Source organism: Apium graveolens, chromosome 2 (genome assembly GCF_009905375.1).
Source record: "Apium graveolens cultivar Ventura chromosome 2, ASM990537v1, whole genome shotgun sequence".
Lineage (NCBI taxonomy): Eukaryota > Viridiplantae > Streptophyta > Magnoliopsida > Apiales > Apiaceae > Apium > Apium graveolens.
In genome coordinates, this window is record NC_133648.1 from 185,757,453 (window position 1) to 185,775,673 (window position 18,221).

The following is an 18,221-nucleotide window of genomic DNA, read 5'->3' on the forward strand; positions in this document are numbered from 1 at the left end:
CTGCTCTTCCTCAACCTTTACCAACGAAAAAGCCTTTTCCATCTCTTTCAGCCAAGCTCTCACTTTTCTAGGATCCGTGGAACCCATAAATTCCGGTGGCTTCACCAACTAAAATTGCTTGAAAGTGGTCGTAGGCGCTGCTGGTGGTACTTGATGTCCTGGATGAGCGGCTTGCTGTAACATCTGTTGCTGCTGCATTTGTTGTTGCATCATCAACATCTGCTGTTGCATGAGATTAAACATATGATCCATCTGTTTATTATTGTTTTGGCCCTCGGTGTTCCCATTCGATGAATCGGGTTGTGCTTTTCTTTTAGGTGCCATCTTTCTGGTAAATAAACAATGGGTCTTCTTTAATAACAGTATATTAAACATATATTAAAACAGTTGATTTGAGAAAATAAAACAGCTTATTAAATAAATGAATAGATAAAATAGTATGATGTGTTTTTTTTAAATATAAGGGTACAACATGATCATAAATAAAACTACATTTGTAAATATGCAATGGTACTGAAATAAATATAAATGCTTAAATAACTGGAAATAAAATAAAGAAAACGTACAAAAGATCATCTCGTATATATATATAGGTAGAACACCAGCTACAGGTGTCAGTGCTTGATACAAAAACCTATGATATAACAGTCATACTGCTACTACTACTATCGGTCAAAGTCAGTAACTACACTCATACAAACTAGTCATACAATACTATGCTGCCTCTATCTATAAAATATACATAATACAACACTCATTGATTTGCTGGTCTCAAAATCCTGGTGGTACATGGCTCAACTCCTCCTGCAATGCCTCTAGCACTGCCTTGGTAAGTCCCAATGCTCTGCGATATACTGTCTCCGCACTAAGATCCTGCTGTGTCAAATCAGTAAGCTGCTGCGAACTAACCCGGTGAATATGATGTAGCCTCTCTCTCAGTATATAATCCGGTCGTAATGCTCTGACAGGACCATCCGTCTGTGTCTCATACAACCCAAGGATCTCCTTACACTGGTTCTGCCATCTAATCCTCTCCTCCCTCTCTGCCTGAAAGCGCTGGTAAGTCACGGTATGATGCTCCCGAAGATCAGTGCTGGAACCTCGAGAAGGTAATGGTCCATCCACCACGATCTCATCCATAAACTCTGGCTGAGGAAACTGATAAACTCCCGGAACAGGTGCATAAATAGATAATGGGGCAGGAAATAAGGCAGGCTGCTCCATCGGCGCATACACTGGCGGCTCTGCCTCTGGCTCCATATGTGGCAGCTCTGGAATCTCGACTGGTGGCATAGGAATCTGAGGCTCTAAATCCTCCCACTGCGGAAGATCAACCATATCAGGAATATTAAACATCAGAAACTCTAATGGTGGAATATCTGGTATCTCTGGCTCAAAGTATGGAAAATAATCTGCAAAACCCGGTACCTCTGGGGGAAGTGGTATCTCTGGTGCTGGCTCAGGTGGTAATGGAGGTAAGATCTGCTCTGACACTGGGGCTACTACCGGTGCATCCACTGGATCAGTCTCGGTCCTCTCCGTAGACGATGATAAAGAAGCCATCTAATATACATAAAAATAATAACACAAAAACAATCAAATCACAATTCCTACACTCATAACTTCTAATCACATAGACAAACAATCCTAACACTCTTACTCTCATCCTATCTCATTTTCCTATCTTATCTTAGCCCTAACGTTCTTATTTCCAAAGGTCAAACCTAAGCTCTGATGCCAACTATAACACCCTCCAAATCCGGGGTATAGATTTGGGGCATTATTAACAACAATTACCGACTAAACCTGCACAAGCGGAATATAAATATAATAATTACCCCGAACTATCACTACTCAGGATCTTTTAAGGTCTGAGTTTGAAAACAAGAATCACGCACTACACTTTATTACAAACCCAACTAAATAAAACCTGTTTCAAGAACTATCTTTGATACAAAACTTTATTCTATCTACAGTTTCACTACACAATTTTTATTCAAACTACACAAGACTTTTATTCAACCCAACATTACTACTTATCCTGCTACACCTGATCTGGAAATTCAAAGCTCTCTTCGGGAATAGGAAGGAACACTCTTGGTATAAGAGGGTCCCACTGCTTGACTCGCTTCTTGACTATGCGGGTCCTGATGGGTTTCATTCTCTACCTTAACTGTAAAACAATAGGAGTAACAATAAAAAGGGATGAGCCAAAATTGCTCAACAAACCTGCAAAAATATATATATGGTATAGAAAAAGAGAAATGAGAGAAACAATAAGCTGCTGGTTGTAACAACCATCTGTATCTGTATCGAATAGTAATTTGCCAATGATGGCGAGTGCCAAATGAACAAGACTGGAAACAAGAGCCAACATATGCACTATAAGCTGCTGATCAGTCAGAATATAGTGCGGATTTATACCCAACTGCATAGACCCAACCAACATAAGGAGTACTCAGGCAACTATGGCCTATTAATTAATGGTCTGGGTAAAACCCAGCCTTTATAGTAACCATCCAGTCCAAGGCTGAGCATCCGGAACAATCGATATGCTATTGATATATCCCAACACCAGGATATACCAGAGTATATGTAGGGTAAAGGAATTGAAATATGAAATGAAACTGGAACAAGCAATAATAAATGGGTAATAGTGTATATGAACAATGATTATCAAAGAGAATTGATACGATAGAAAAGAAATATAAATCACTATTCTGAATTTAGAATAGGGGAAAAACTTGCTTTGCACGTACTTAACCTGGTTTAACTCACTGCCTTCTGACCCTAGCTTGCTCTGCCTTGCTAACACTGAACAAATCATGGAAAGATAGGTGTTTAGATAATTTACTATATACGTGTATCTTGAATTGATATCAGGTAACCTTATCAGTCTATCCATGCGTTTCTATCTGACTCGTATATATACATATACATTTATACAGCACGTCTATTCACAGAATCACATAAAGCACGTAGCACATAAAGCACATAATTTATTTCTAGATTTATAATTATTTTTAGAATTAATTCTAGGCTTATACCTGCGTTAACTAGCCCTATCTGATTTTATTATAAGTTTTCGGGATTTATTCGGCTCAATTATACCCCTATTAGGACTTACGAACTATCAATTATCACCAAACCACTCTTTTTCGGAAGAAATTATAACTTACAACTATTTTTATTGGATTTGTCTCATTTTTCTGAGTCTAGGGGTCTTCGTTTCGCTCAAATCGGATTAACGGTTGAATTATTATCAATTAAACACTGATAATTCAATTTATTGGTCAATATAAATAATTATTACAACCTCTTAAATCCTAAAATAATTTTTAAATAATTATTTAAGAAAAATCAAAGTCAAAAATAATTTTTTTATAATTTTTGAAGTTAAAACGAAGAAGTTACGATTTATTGAAAATTATGTGATTAATTATCGAAATAATTAATCACTTTTTAAATATTTAATAAATAAATAACTAATAAATAATTAATAATTACTTATTTAATAATTTAAAATAATAAATTCCTAATTATTAGGATTAATCACAATTTATTATAATATTTATAACTTATCGATATTTATTCGATTAGATCGATTATTTACAAATAATCAATCAACTTACTTAACTGATACGCTATTTATCGAATAACTACGAATTATTTGAATTATAGATCACTTAACGATTAATCACTCGTATATGCACGAGCCACTCGCAACTCCCGCATAATTATCGATCTATTAGATTATTATTGAAACTCGTACGATTCGTTAATTAATTAATTACTGATATCTAATTATACGATACGAATAATTATTACAATATTATTCAAATAACTAACGTTCGAATAATAATTCAATTATCGAATCATTACTCGCACTATTAACTAATTATTAGATTATTAATCACATTACTTAATTATTTCTAATCTTTATTTACTAATTAATTACCTAATTATTAATTAATTACCCAATATTTAATTAATTAGATAATTAATAAATAATTAGATAAATAATTAAATAATTAATTAAATAAATAAATTCAAATTTATAATTTAATAAAATAATCTAAAAATTAATAATACTATTTTCAGATTTTAAAACTAATTTTTTTAAATAAATTTTTAGAATTAATAAATCTAATTTCTGTTTTTATAAAATATAATTAAATAATAATAATTCAGAAACAAAAATTAGAAAATCAAATTGGGGATTTTTGGATCGAAACCGGGTCGAAACCGGGTTGGAAACCGGGTCGTCTTCGACCCAATCGGGTCACGAAGAACACAGGCCCCTTCCCCAGAATCCGACGCCGGTGGACTGATTCCGGCGAACCAACCGGAACCAAAACGCTCGATTTCATACTCGTTTTTCTTCGTTTTCGACGCACAGCAACACCACAACGCTCCTTTCCTGTTCCTCCTTCGTTCTCGTCGTCCACAACGGCCAGAAACTGAACGAACACGGCGGCGGCGTCAAAGTCCGGCGAGCTCGAAATCAACACCAAACTCGACGAAACCGGTACCGTTCGACTGTAATTTCAACGATCTAAACAACTATGCTAACAGAATCATTAAACAACTACTCAATTACAAAACCCGAATTAAAAAAAATAAACCCGAAAATAACAACTTTAAAATCGATTAATCGAACAACAAAAACAGTTACATAATCGAAAAGTAGAGATTATAAGCTTCAAAACGGCTACTTACACTTCGATTTCTGACACCGGAATCACGTTCAAAAGTCCGATTGATTCTACTGCCCTGTTCTTCACCAAACCCTAACCCTAATTCCCTTTCTTTTTATTTTTTTTCTGATTTTTAATTGTAATTACCTGATTTAATTAATAATAATTCAGGTATTTATATTTATGAAAATAATACCCCTAAGTAAAATTAAGGGTCTAATTACACTCCTATTAAAAATATTTGGCCCCAATTTCTATAATTTTTGGGTATTAATATTGAATTTTTAAATATCCAATAAATACAAAATAATTACTAAAAATTCCCAAAAATTGTGAAAAATACAAAAATACAAAGAAAAATGATATATAATAATTTCATGATCATATAAAAATAAAAATGTGATTTTTGTGGGGTTTTTGGTACCCGAAGGGGTCCGGAAAAGTCGTTTTTCGCGAAAAAGGTCAATTTGTAAAACGTCTAGGGTTCAGAATAGCGATATGGGATAGAGCATTTTTGGCAAAATAGGGCCAATGATTTTGTTTGAAATACGGGCTTTTAAAACATAGTTTTGAGCTGTACAGGTTTTGATATAATATATATATATAACTGACGATAAAACGCTTAATAAATATCCAAAACACGTTTGGATCAAAACAACCAACACATAACACATAGCAGTTAGGGTTCAACGACTTAACATATTTAATCACATAATAATACACATAATTTATCATTATTATAATATAATACAAGCGTAATTCCTCGGTCGTTACACATGCTCTGTTATTAGTTAAACTTATTTTGACTAATAGGTTATGTAAGTAGTTGATAAATTCTGATATTGGTCAACCCATTTTTGACTGATAAGTCCTCATAGTCGTAATTAAAATACTAATAATGATCAAAACATGAATTAATTATTATGCTTCATTGATTATTCTAAATTTATTCGAAATAAATGGTTAAGCAGTATTTTTAATTATACAGTGAGATAGTGTAATATCTTTTAATTGCTTAAAAGGGTTAGCTACTGATCCAAGTATCTTGTAATACTTGAGTATTTATATTGGGAATAGGAATATGAAGAGAGATATTACTTTTTGTTTACCTAGATACGCGTAATCGTGTATTTGCATTATGGTTAGTTATTACATGGTTAATCAAAGAGTCCCTTCAGTTTCTAAACCTCTCTGCTATAAATACAATCCTCCACTCTTAAAACTTCTCACTGACCTTTCACTCCAAAATTCACTCAACTTCTTCATTCAGAATCTATGGCCACTGTTTGTTCTCTTTCACATGGAGTTTATCGACCAGTCTCCATTCCTGAATATGGAAGGCTGTATTTCGATCCCTTTCATCTCAAGGTAGTCTTCAATGACCAAGATTATTCTTCCTCTGAAATCCCACAGTCGGTTCTTGATCGACTTAATTTGGATGACATTCAGTAACTTCATCTCTTTAGAATAGACGTCCGATTTGAAGAGATGAGAAGAGCCGAGGAGGATGCGCAACGTCGCCTCGAGGAAGAACAACGTCGCCTTGTATGGTTGGAATTGCAAGAGAATATCATTTCTCTTGCAGGTTCTGTGTCACGTATTTTCCATTGAAGGTCGATGAAGAAGTTGGAAGAAGAGAAGAAGAAGAAGTCTGAGTAGTTAGATCGTACTAGGATTTCATGTTTAAAATTCTATGAAATCTTGTACTTTGCGTCTTCATGATTAATGAAAATCTTTATGTCTTCTTTGTTTCTTTAAGTGAATAATTATTTACTATCTTGTGTGTGCTTGAATGTTTTTTTAATTGTTGATATCTAAATCAGTACTGCATGCTTAACTTCAGATGTCTTTAATAGTGCATGTGAATAAACTAATCTCTGTTTAAGTTCATGTGATCACTTCAATACAGATTGACCACACTGCAGGAGGTAACTGTTGTTAAAGAAGGAATTTATGAAAGATTTAATTCTTAGTCAATAAGGATTATTATCTTTGAGTGTTACATTCTATTCAAATTCTTTGAAACTTTCTTCTCATCAAGAAAGTTGTTCACACTCATTTCTTGACATTACACATCTTAAATCTTAAATTTCTTCTCATATTTGAAACACTTGAATTCGTGAATTGTGTTCACCACTCAGAAACATTTAGTTGGTTAGAGACTACTTGCTAAGGTAGATCTTAATGATACTAACAGAGACATAGAGTTTTCATCAGTTTTTACTGAAGACTCTGTGATAGCTTTCAATAAACACATTCCAGTGTTAGTTCTTTGCAAGAAGAACAAGGTTTGAGATCATGGTACATGACAGTAACCTGATCAAATCCTCTCCAATTCAAATAGAGGTTCTCATTATTGATGAACAATAACTATCATAACCACAATATCAACTATGAGCTTAATTGTGTATTAACAGGGTATAAATACTGTTATTACTTTATCATCATTTATTCTAAATACTGATTCAGTCTTTTCAGCATTTATTTTTCATGATATAAATCATGTTGGCATGATTACTTCTATACCTTATTTAAGGACTAGCACTAGTTATATGACCACATATCACCCTTCTTTAGCCACCTCTTATTTCTGTAGGATAATCTTTCTGAGCCTTTTTCTGTGAGGTGTGAAAAGATTGAGAGAAAAACAGAATTTAAGAGAGGCAGGATCCTTCCTGGAAAAGGAGAGGTAGATGAGAGATATCATTTAGTGGCAAAAGGAGAGGTAGATGAGAGATAGCATTTAGCAATCTTTGTGAGGAAGCTCTGACTATTGAAAGTCATGAGATGTGTGGTGTGAGGAGTAGTGAGACTACTTTAAAAGCATAGAGAGATTAAATTTTATTTGCTATATGTTTGTAGGTGCTCAGAGTTCTAAAGAAATAGATGTTGAACAAAAGTCTGTTAAACATGAAGAATACTTTGATGTACCAAGGGCTGTTAATCTCCCTGTAAGTCTAAGTACTGATACTTTCTTGCAATCCATACATTCTACTATTCTACCATATGAGACAATCCCTGTTTTTGTTGAAAAATAGTCCATTTACTCTACTTTATCATCACCTGAGATAATCCCTATTATTTCTGAAGATGTAATAGCACAACAGCCCATTCATAAAGTTTCATCCATTTTAGAATCACCACAGCATGTCATAGGAACTAAGGTTCTAGAAGTTAATCTCGAAGCTCCAATTCATTTATCTACAATACTTGAAGATGTGCAGTTAACTTCTGATGTAAAGCATAATGTAATGTAATATGTAATCGAGGAATTATAACTCAACATGTAACAAAAACAGATAAAAAATATTAAATTGTGAAGCACATGAACCCTAAAGATGAAGACAGGATATACTCAAAGAATCAAATGATACAAATGACTCTCTAAGTCCATAATCAAGCAATGGGAAGAAGTTCATTAAAATGTTCAAGCCTTCATGAAGAATACGACATCAAAAGACTTCATGTATCATTTACATGGTTTTATTTGAAGTATTAAAGATCAGGGGTTCAGTGATTGAAGCAATGGATAATAAACCAAGATGTATCAGCTCAGCATTACAAAGGAAATTGAATTAAATCAATTCATGTTAGTTGTTTGTGAACCAGACCAGTGCACCAAGCATCATCATATCTGAAAGAGTTTAATTCAATAATTCAGAAAGATCAATGTTGATACAATTATTTGAAGATAAGAATTTTTCTAAGTCAAAAATCATCTTCCAAGCGAACTAGGCCGCAAGTATCTCATACAATGAGAACTAGGTCGCAAGTAACTCCGTGACTGAGGAAAAATGCATCCTTCTAGAGGTAATAGGACGCAAGTAACATGTACAGGGAAGACATGTCGCAATTAAGTGTTGGGGATGTATGTGACTAAGGAAAAATCCTACAACAGTACACTAGGTCGCAAGTAACTCTTGCTCTAGTGTACTGAGTCGCAAGTATAACGACTCGTATATTTTTGTATTAATTATAAGTGTAATTATTGAATAATAATTATATAAAATATGTGTATTGGTTTTGACAGCTGTGTGTTATTTATTATTATGTATGTGTGATTTATTGGTGTTCAAGGTTTAATTACGTAATTAATTATTGAGCTGTATTGATTTGTTTTCACTTTTAAAAAATGGTTTTATAGCAGTTTATTTTCATAAATATTTGGCTTGTCTCTAAAATTGTTTTTATGTTTTTATAATTTCATTAATTATTTTTGGGATTTTATAAAATTTAGAAATCAATATTTCATTAATTATTTATCTTTAAATGATTTTCTGATTGCATTTATTTCTAAAATCAATATTTAATTCCAGAATTCTTCAAAAATTATGAAACTCGTATTTTATTAAGTTTATAATATTCTAAGAATTTTAAAATTATTTTGGAAAATTTTGGGATTAATTTCACCCGCACGTTTATTCATTAATTTGATAAATCCGGATATAGCGCGTGTTTGAATAATTCGTATTTAATTCTGAAACTTTTATTTTATTAACTTTCAAACATTCCGATAATTTTGGTATTTTATTTATAATTTTATGGCTCATTTTTAACCACAACTTTACTCAATAAAATGTATATTGCGGGATAAAATTCGGCTTTCGGAGATTACAGGGACACATGTCAAATTCTTTATAATAATTTGACACGTATACGGGTTATTTGGTACGTGTACACAGCAGATTGATACAAATCAATTTCTTAGTCTCTCTCTTCTCTATTGTCTCTCTCTCTCGGCTGTTCTCTCCCTTTCTCTCTCGCAAAATCTCTCAATCTCTTCCTCCTCTTTATCTCTTTCCCTTTCTCTCTCTCATTCTTTCTTCTATCTCTTTTTCTCTTTGATTCCCCGCGGTTTCTCGCCTTCTGATGAGTTTTTCGGCCGATTGTTTCCGGCGAGCCCTTGATTTCGTCCCTGTTTCAGATTATATATATATATGGTTATGTATATATATTTGTTCGTGTGTGTGTAATATTTTGTGTGTGTGTTTGTAAAGTGTGTATGTTGTGTGCGTGTGTTAGTGTGTGTGGTGTGTGCGGCGGTGGCCGTGTTTGTGGCCGTGTTCATGTGCTTCCTGTTTGCTCTGTTGAACTTGTTCTGTTTCCTGTTGTTGGGCCTGTTGGGCCGTGGTTGAATTTTTCTGATTCTTTTTATTTCTGCAGGAACTTTTATTGATTGATTTCGTGAAATAAACGTATTTTTTCATACGGGAAATAATTAGATTAAATCGGTGGAATTTACGTTGGAAACCCGAAATTTATCGGGTACCCGTAAATTTACCGCCGTTGATGATGAACTTCGGTGAGTCAATAGTGGACCGTGATGATACGTTCTGAGTCCTAAATATATAAAATAAATAAAATGGTTCATATGATTAGTTTCGTACGTAAATAGTTGTTTAATTGTGAAAATTGTATTGTGACGTAAATTGTGATTTGTTGGGATTGGCGTCGATTATGTTTTGACGGGTAGGCTTATAAATAGAGGAGTCGCTGTCAAATTTTTTCTAAAAAATATTCTTTTAATACGAAAAGCATACTATTTGATATAAAATATTTTACCCCTATTTTGAATTTGAATTATGTGATTATGTGCATAGAGTTATATGGATACGAGTCCGAATATCGGATTGGGTTATTTAGGATTTGAGGATATCAAGCATGTTGGTAGAACTAATTAGGGTATTCAGTTACTGTAGATCCCAGTCGAGCCTTGTAAGGACCGAAGTCAGCGTAAAAGCTACTTAGGGTTTCTGTACAGCGTTGCAAGGCAAGTACCCTGACCATTCTCTCTATGGTTCAGTACATATGGATAAATTGTCGTTTTATTCTCGTATAGGAACAAAAACTTTTTAAGTTACGTATCCCTGTAGTTATAACTAATTGTTTTAAACCTGTTTTGGGGAAGAGTAACTTCGAAAGGTACCAATCTCAAATGAAAATGATTTGTGAACTAGTTTTTACGTATGCTGTAAATGAACGGTTTTAAACTGATATAGGTACAAGTGATTTAAATATTGGATAAAATGATCAGATATTGGATACATAGGGGCCAGAGTGGCCTATTGAGATTGCGTAAGAGGCTAATTCAGTTGCGCGCATTAGATAACCGATTAGTCCAGCAGGTCGGAGACCTAGCTAGTCTCTGAGTTCCGGAACAGGTTTATGGGATGGCAGTTGGAGCCGTCTGGTATTGATAGCCTGATCAGCTGTCTTCACATATCTATTACATATCTGATTTGGCTTTTTGATTCCCATAATAGAATAAGTGATTTATACAGTTGAATAACAAATGTGAATAGCATGCTAAAATTGGACTCTGGTGTTTACACGACATACAACAACATATGTTTTATAAGGAGCATGCTAGTCAGTGATATCCGGTTTCTTTTAACTTTGTTTTAATAGAGATTCGAAATGATTTACAGATTACGGATTTTAAGTTGGTTTATAGTTCTGTTCCTATAACTGTTCACATTACTATTTTTGTCTTGATATTCATTTGTTGGTACTGCTGAGTGATTATTTGCTCACCCTTGCAACCTGTTATATATATATCGCAGATGCCTAGAAGACCTATCAGACCTTGGCAGAACCGAGTCTCAGCCCCTTCCGGACCTGGCTCCTCTGAGGTAGTTTGTATCAGACCATGTGCGGTCTGATGATTTGTTGAATAAGTATAATGTATCAGACTTTTTAATAATTGGTTTGTAATAGTGAGTAGCTTAAATCATACTTGAACCTGGATCGGATCTTGGTTTTGGGGTCGTGATAATATAATTATAATAATCTTGTAGTTATGTATTATGGTTTGTTGTGTTTAGTGGCGTCAACTCCTGACCCCGGGGTTAAGGCCGTCATAATTGGTATCAGAGCTATAGGTTCAAGTCCCTGATTTAGGTTAGGAATCGAGTCAAAAAGGTATAGGAACTGTGTCCTAAGGTGTGAGTCAGCAACTCATTTAGAGGAACAACTTTAAGAGTCAGTCGAGGGTTCCGACGGCGTTACCCTGACATCTATTGATGTTTTAATAGAACTGCCTTAACCTTGTTGCGTCTTTCCAGTATATTTATATTGTTGACAGTGACCCATAGTGATCTCCAGTTCTTGATCCCGGGATAACAGATCTGATTCAGACAGCTCAGACTCAGAGAGGACCTTAGATATTGTAGCTGAGAAGATTCTTTTGCCTCCCCCACCAGTGCCTCGGTTTCTCTAGACCACCAGTCCCTCCTTCTGCTCCTACAGGTACCTCCTCCCCGATTCTGTATCATGTTCACCAGGCGGTTAACAGATCTTATATTAGAAAGCGAATCCCGGAGCTGGCCGCGCACCTTGATCGAGTGCTAGTTGGACCCTTTTTGGAAACCCTATTCCCTCACCCAATATCCAGGCCCGAGTAAGGACTTTGACTCAGAATGCTGTGGAACGAGCTAGGTCTAATGACCCTTTTATTAGCTCTGAGTTTAGGGCTATTCAGTACCAGGGCTTGGTTAACTGGTTGGTGTTCGAGTTAGGCTCGATTGGTGGAAGTGGCAGTGGTTAGAGCAGAGTTGCAGCAGTGTTAGACAGAGCTCAGAGTTGGTTCTTTAGGAGTTTTGTAGTTGTTCTGTTTATATATATACATTATGTTATTGTAGTTTGTATTAGTCAGCGGCTGTTATGTCAGCCAATTTTGTTGTGTACTCGGATGGTTTTCTAGTTGGATATCAGTTGTATTAGTTGGATTTCTGTTGGTTGTTATATAGTAGCTGCTTTATTATGTTGTTCGGTTTTCATTTACCACAACATACAATCACGTTCGTATAAAGTATAAGCATATATATATTCATTCGACATCCTGATAATTATCGAGTACGCTCCCACATTTCCATAGTTGATTTCCCGGAAATCGGGCAGCGTTTCCTTTGTTTATCGGGCTACCCATCGAAACACCAATCGACGTCAAATCTCAAACACAACAACATTAACGACAATTCCAATCACAATCCCAACCACATATATTATTCAACTATTACTAATATTCACATTTTATATTTTTATTCATATTAGGACTCAGAATTGAATCATCACTGTCCACCGTCGACTCGCCGAGGCTCATCGTCGAAGGCGGTAAAAAAAATTTCGGTGCCCGATTAATTTCGGGTTTCCATAAAAATTTTCACCGATTAGTTACTAACAATTCCCGCATAACTTTATTATTTATCTCATGAAAGTCATCAAAATTTGATCCTGCAGAAAAGTATCATAAAAATTTATATAATAATTCCTCATTTACAATCTGCAAAAACAAATAGGGCCAACAGTAACATCTATACGCGCCGCACGCGCAAGGAACAAAAAGAAAATACAGGGCAGCTATATACGCAAACACGAGCCACGCACCACCAAAATCTCCTCCCCGGAATAGCGAGGGACGACGGTGGCAACTGGAAATAACCGAGCACGGACACACACACACAGTTACAAATATACATATATCACTTGCATAAGAACCAAACCAGCCAAGCCAAGTACTAAGGCGGCGGCTCACCGGAAACAACAGCGGCACAGGAGAATCAAGGAAAGGCACAGAGAATGAACGGGAAGATAAGAAAGGAGTGGAACAAGATGTAATTCACCGAACAGAGAGGCAAAAACGAGAAGGGGCAGGAGAGATTTGAGAGAGAGACGAGATAGAGAGAGAGAGGAGAGATCGAGGGATTTGAGAAATGTTAATGTTTCTCCCCCAAAAACAAGCTGATTAACCTCCTGCTAAGCTGTGCGCAAGCCACGTGTCCGATTAATAAGACATGTGTTGTCTTTTTAATTGACTGCAAGCCCAATTTGATCCGTTTTAATCGAATTTAATGGTACAATATGCCGCTAAATATTAATCAAAATAATATTAAAATAGTCTTAAAATTTCATAAATATTCCAAAACTAAAAAAATAAATTTCCCGTAATTTTTAAAGTACTTTAAAATCATGCTTTATACCCGCTTTTCATAATTAACGAACCGAGCTGCACTTAGAACAATTTCAGAAAATCATGAAAATGGTCTTAAAATGTTATAAATATCCCGAAGTAAATAAAAACATAAATTTCGTAATTTTAAAATAATTTCTGAAACATAATTTATACCCGATTTTAACATTCAAACGAATCGACGCACGGGTGAAATTAATCCCGAAAATTTCCAAAATAATTTTAAAATTCTCGAAATATTCCAAACATAAATAAATATGAGTTTCATAATTTTTGAAGAACTCTAGAATCAACTATGGATTTTATAAATAAAAGTAATCAGAAAATCATTTAAAGATAAATAATTAATAAAATATTGATTTCTCAATTTTATAAAATCCTAAAAATAATTAATGTAATTGTAAAACCATAAAAACAATTTTAAAGACATTTCAAATATTTATGCAAATAAATTTGCACTAAATCCACTTTTAAAAGTGAAAACAATTCAATACGACTTCATAATTAACCACGCGGACAACCCGGTACACCATAAATCACACATATATATAAAAATCAAATAACACATAGCGGTCAAAACCAATACACATATTTTGTTTGATTAATACTTCCACAATTACATATTAAATAATTCAAAAATACACGAGTCGTTATATCCTTCCCCCCTTAAAAAGATTCTGTCCTCAGAATCTGGTCTAACTAAACGAGTGAGGATATTTGTCAAGCATATCTGACTCTAGTTCCCATGTAGAATCTTCTACATGAGGATTTCAAACGCACTTACTATAGATATACTCTCATTTACATGGACTTTCCTTTAACGATCAAGAATTTGGATTGATCACTATATACGGAACAAATTTGGACAAGAGCCCCCTTTGGCTCCTACTTCATTACTTAATTTAAATCAGATACTTATCGTTTTTAACTTTAACAGGCCAAACGCACTATATGTACGCACTGTTGCGACGGTAACATCAACTCATAAATAACTTTATCAATATTTATCAACACCCCGAATGGTTTACTAAATTTAGGACTCAGCGTGTCCCTTTAATTCAGACCTATCCAACCTCTTTAAAGGTGAAACTTGTATTAATACTACTGGTCCTATTTCTATACTCATATTCTCTCTCGATACAATTTCGCCTTCTTTCTTTGTCTACTCCGAGCTGCTTCAATCAATATCACTACGCTTTTGGTGTGCTGAATTAACTTAGAATTTGACACTTTCTTTTTCCCACATGAAGCTTGTTAAAATGGCATTCTAAAGCTGACATCGATGATAAATGATCATTCCAGTGTTTCCTTAAAACTCAACCTCTCAACATATCTTACATTTTTTAAATCACTTCCGTACTTTGACTCTCCGCATAAGGATGTTACGTGGTGCTCATTTTCAACTTGGTTTCTAAACATTTAAACATCTCTTACTTTTTTTTCATCAGTTAAGGCTGAAAAGTAGTCTCATATATCCACGTATTATCACCTTTAAGTATTTGAACTTCAGATTCCACTCTTTCCAATTCGTCTATTAATTACTCGGTGGTCTTAATTACATCTGTTATTCGCAGTGGACTAACAATGAGATTTACAGAAGAGGGGTTGAATGTAAATCTCAAAACTTTTTCAAGTTTTGAGCAGTTTGTCAGACTAAGAGTTTGAGTGATCAAATGTGTGTAAATTGCTTGGAGCTGATGCAGACAGATATATATTTAAACACAAATGAAATGAGCACAAAGAACTTAAAAACTTTTCTGGTGGATTTGTTGTTCCACCAGAGATGTGTTATTTCAGAAAATCTGTGATTCAAAATTAAATCACAGCTGCTTCCTAGTACAAACTAGATGATTTTCTCTCTTGATATTTCTAAACAGTTCTTGGAAAATTCATATCTAATTACTAGCTTCTACTTGGTTTATATAACACCAAGTTTACAAGTGAAGACAAAGATAAAGTACAATAAGATAATAGTTCTCCACTTGTTTCTGTTCCATTTTTATCCAGTGTAATATGGAATTATCTGTTGACTTTCCATTTTGAACCAGACTAAAAACGGCTGCTTTTTCTGCTGTTCCTGAAATAGGCTACCACATCTCTGTCAATCCATGTGCCTCTGTCAGCTTTGTTAACTGTCACTATCAACTGCTATGAGACTGAGCATCCATTGAAGCTTTCATCCGTTGATGGCTTTATCCGTTGATGCTCTAGCAGTTGAAGCTTTATCCGTTGAAGCACTTATCCGTTGATGGATATTATCCGTTGAAGCATTAGAGGCATCCGTTGAAGCTTAGTTTCTCATCCGTTGAGGGTCTTCAATATCCGTTGACACTTCTTCACTTATACAAAATTACAAGGCATGAAATATTTACAATTAGCCCTCCTATTTGTACATCCATTAGTAGTCAACATGACTGATTATCTCCTAACAACATCTAAGAATTACAGCTTGATATCAGAGAGTGAGATGTGCTACAATACCAAACTTATTGCTAAGTAAGGCTACTCCTTCAACGGATAGCCAAGATGGTCTTATCCGTTGAGGCTACAAACACTAGATTTCTACTTAAGTGTTTTGCTGAACTTATCATCAAACTAATACACATATTCCTAACAATCTCCCCCTATTTATGTCTACTAGAACTGTAGGCATAAATTTGGGTTTAGCTTGATGATAACAATACACTTAACAAATATATAAACTGTAACTAAGCAGAAATTCAAAAGTGCTGCAAAAGTGTATATGCTGAGATGAAATTGAAGAAGTACATTATTTCCAAGGGTGCTCCTTTAGCTTGAGCAAATTACTTTCTTTTCCTTTGATCCCTGGTTTTCTTTCCTAGCCTCCTGTCATTTTCCTCCATTTGAAGTTGAAGTTGTCTGTAGAATTCAGCTTCATCTTCTTCATTGATATCTAACTTAGATTGCATATCCTTGAGAGTTTCATTACTGGCAATCTTTAGCTGATCTTCAATTCTGAAAAATCTTCTGACTCCTTTGTTGTCTCTGAACTCCATCAACCAATGAGGTGATTTGTGAATTGTAATACCTCTCTTTGGAATGAGTAAAGTTCTAGGCAAAGTATTGGGCTCCCTCCAAGTTTTCCTTATGTTGGCAATCTTGTTGAGAATCTCAGTCCTGGCAGTTCTGGTAAAGCCAGAATCCTTATGTATGGCTGAGTAGACTCTAATCAAGGTAGTGTAGCCTTCATTCAGAATTCTGTGAAGAGGCCATGTTCTTTCCCCAGCTCCTTTGTATTTGAACACTAGTCTTTCTGGTAGCTGTCTGTAGGCAGCTATTCCCCTTACATCCTCCAGCTCATCCAGATAGAGTTCAATGTCTGAAAATTCTTTTATGTCACAGATGTGAACATAATCATCTTTAGAGTTTTGAGGTTTGTACTTAGGCTTCTGTGTGAATTTGATTGAGGCTTTAGAGGGTGTTGATTTGATTCTTCTTTTCTGCTTCTTTGATGATGGAGAAGAGGTTAGGAAAGTGGGCAACTTGATGGTGTCCCAATCAATTGGTTCCTCCTTGGGAATGATTGTTTCACCATGAATGTTCATGAAGGGGTCAGGTACAATGGGTTCAGGAATGGAGGGTAGTGGTTTGGATATTGATTGGGTTTCTTCAGTCTTATCTACCTTCTTTCTCTTTGCATTGACCTTCTTTCTTTTCCCTTTCTGCCATTCTTCCTTACTTTTTTCCTCCATCTCAGTACCAACCATGTCCCCCATAGCTTCATCTTCACCTTTGTCTTCAATTACTTTCTGATCTTCAGCCTGACTTGACTCTAGCTGTTTTTCAAGCTTTGCTTGTGCTCTTTTGTCAGCCTTTAGCTGTTTGGCTTCTTCCTTCAACCTTTTGGTTTCTTCCTTCTTGGCTATTGAGAATTTGGGATGTCCTTGCATCACACATATGCTCTTTCCCTCTCTGAAAATAATAGCCATGTTTCTCCTTACAGCCTCATCCATGGTCTCTTTGAGATATGCAATACTCCTTCCTAAAAGCTTGTCCTCATCTGCTTTTGGAAGAGGAAAATCCACCTCTTTTAGAGGATTCTTTGTAGAGTCCTTATTGGATCTGTTGTTGGGCTTGAGAACCATGGGTTGCAGATCTTTGGAAGAAGTTTCTCCATCCTTATGCCTCCCTGCTGGCTTGAGTTCCATAATAATTGATTCCACTTTTGTGCTATGCTTCACAGATTGTTATTGAGAAGTTGTAGAACCAAATATTAGTTGCATCTTTTCATCAATCTTCTTTCTTTGCTCCTTGACTTGCAATTCAGCTACTGCTATCTGGATTAGATCAATTCCATCTAGCTTTCCTTTGACTTGAATTGGTGGAGAAGTTGTGATGACAGGAACTAGCACTTGAGAAATCTGAACTGTTGTAGATGGCTCTCCTTCCTCTTCCCCTTTATTCTCCCCCTTTTTGTTATCATCAAGGGGAGGGGTCAAGCCTTGTGCTTGTGCCAGCTGCATGAGGAGATTTGTTTGAGTTTGTTGATTTTGAAGAATGGTGACCATAGAGGCTTCAATTATTTGAACCCTATC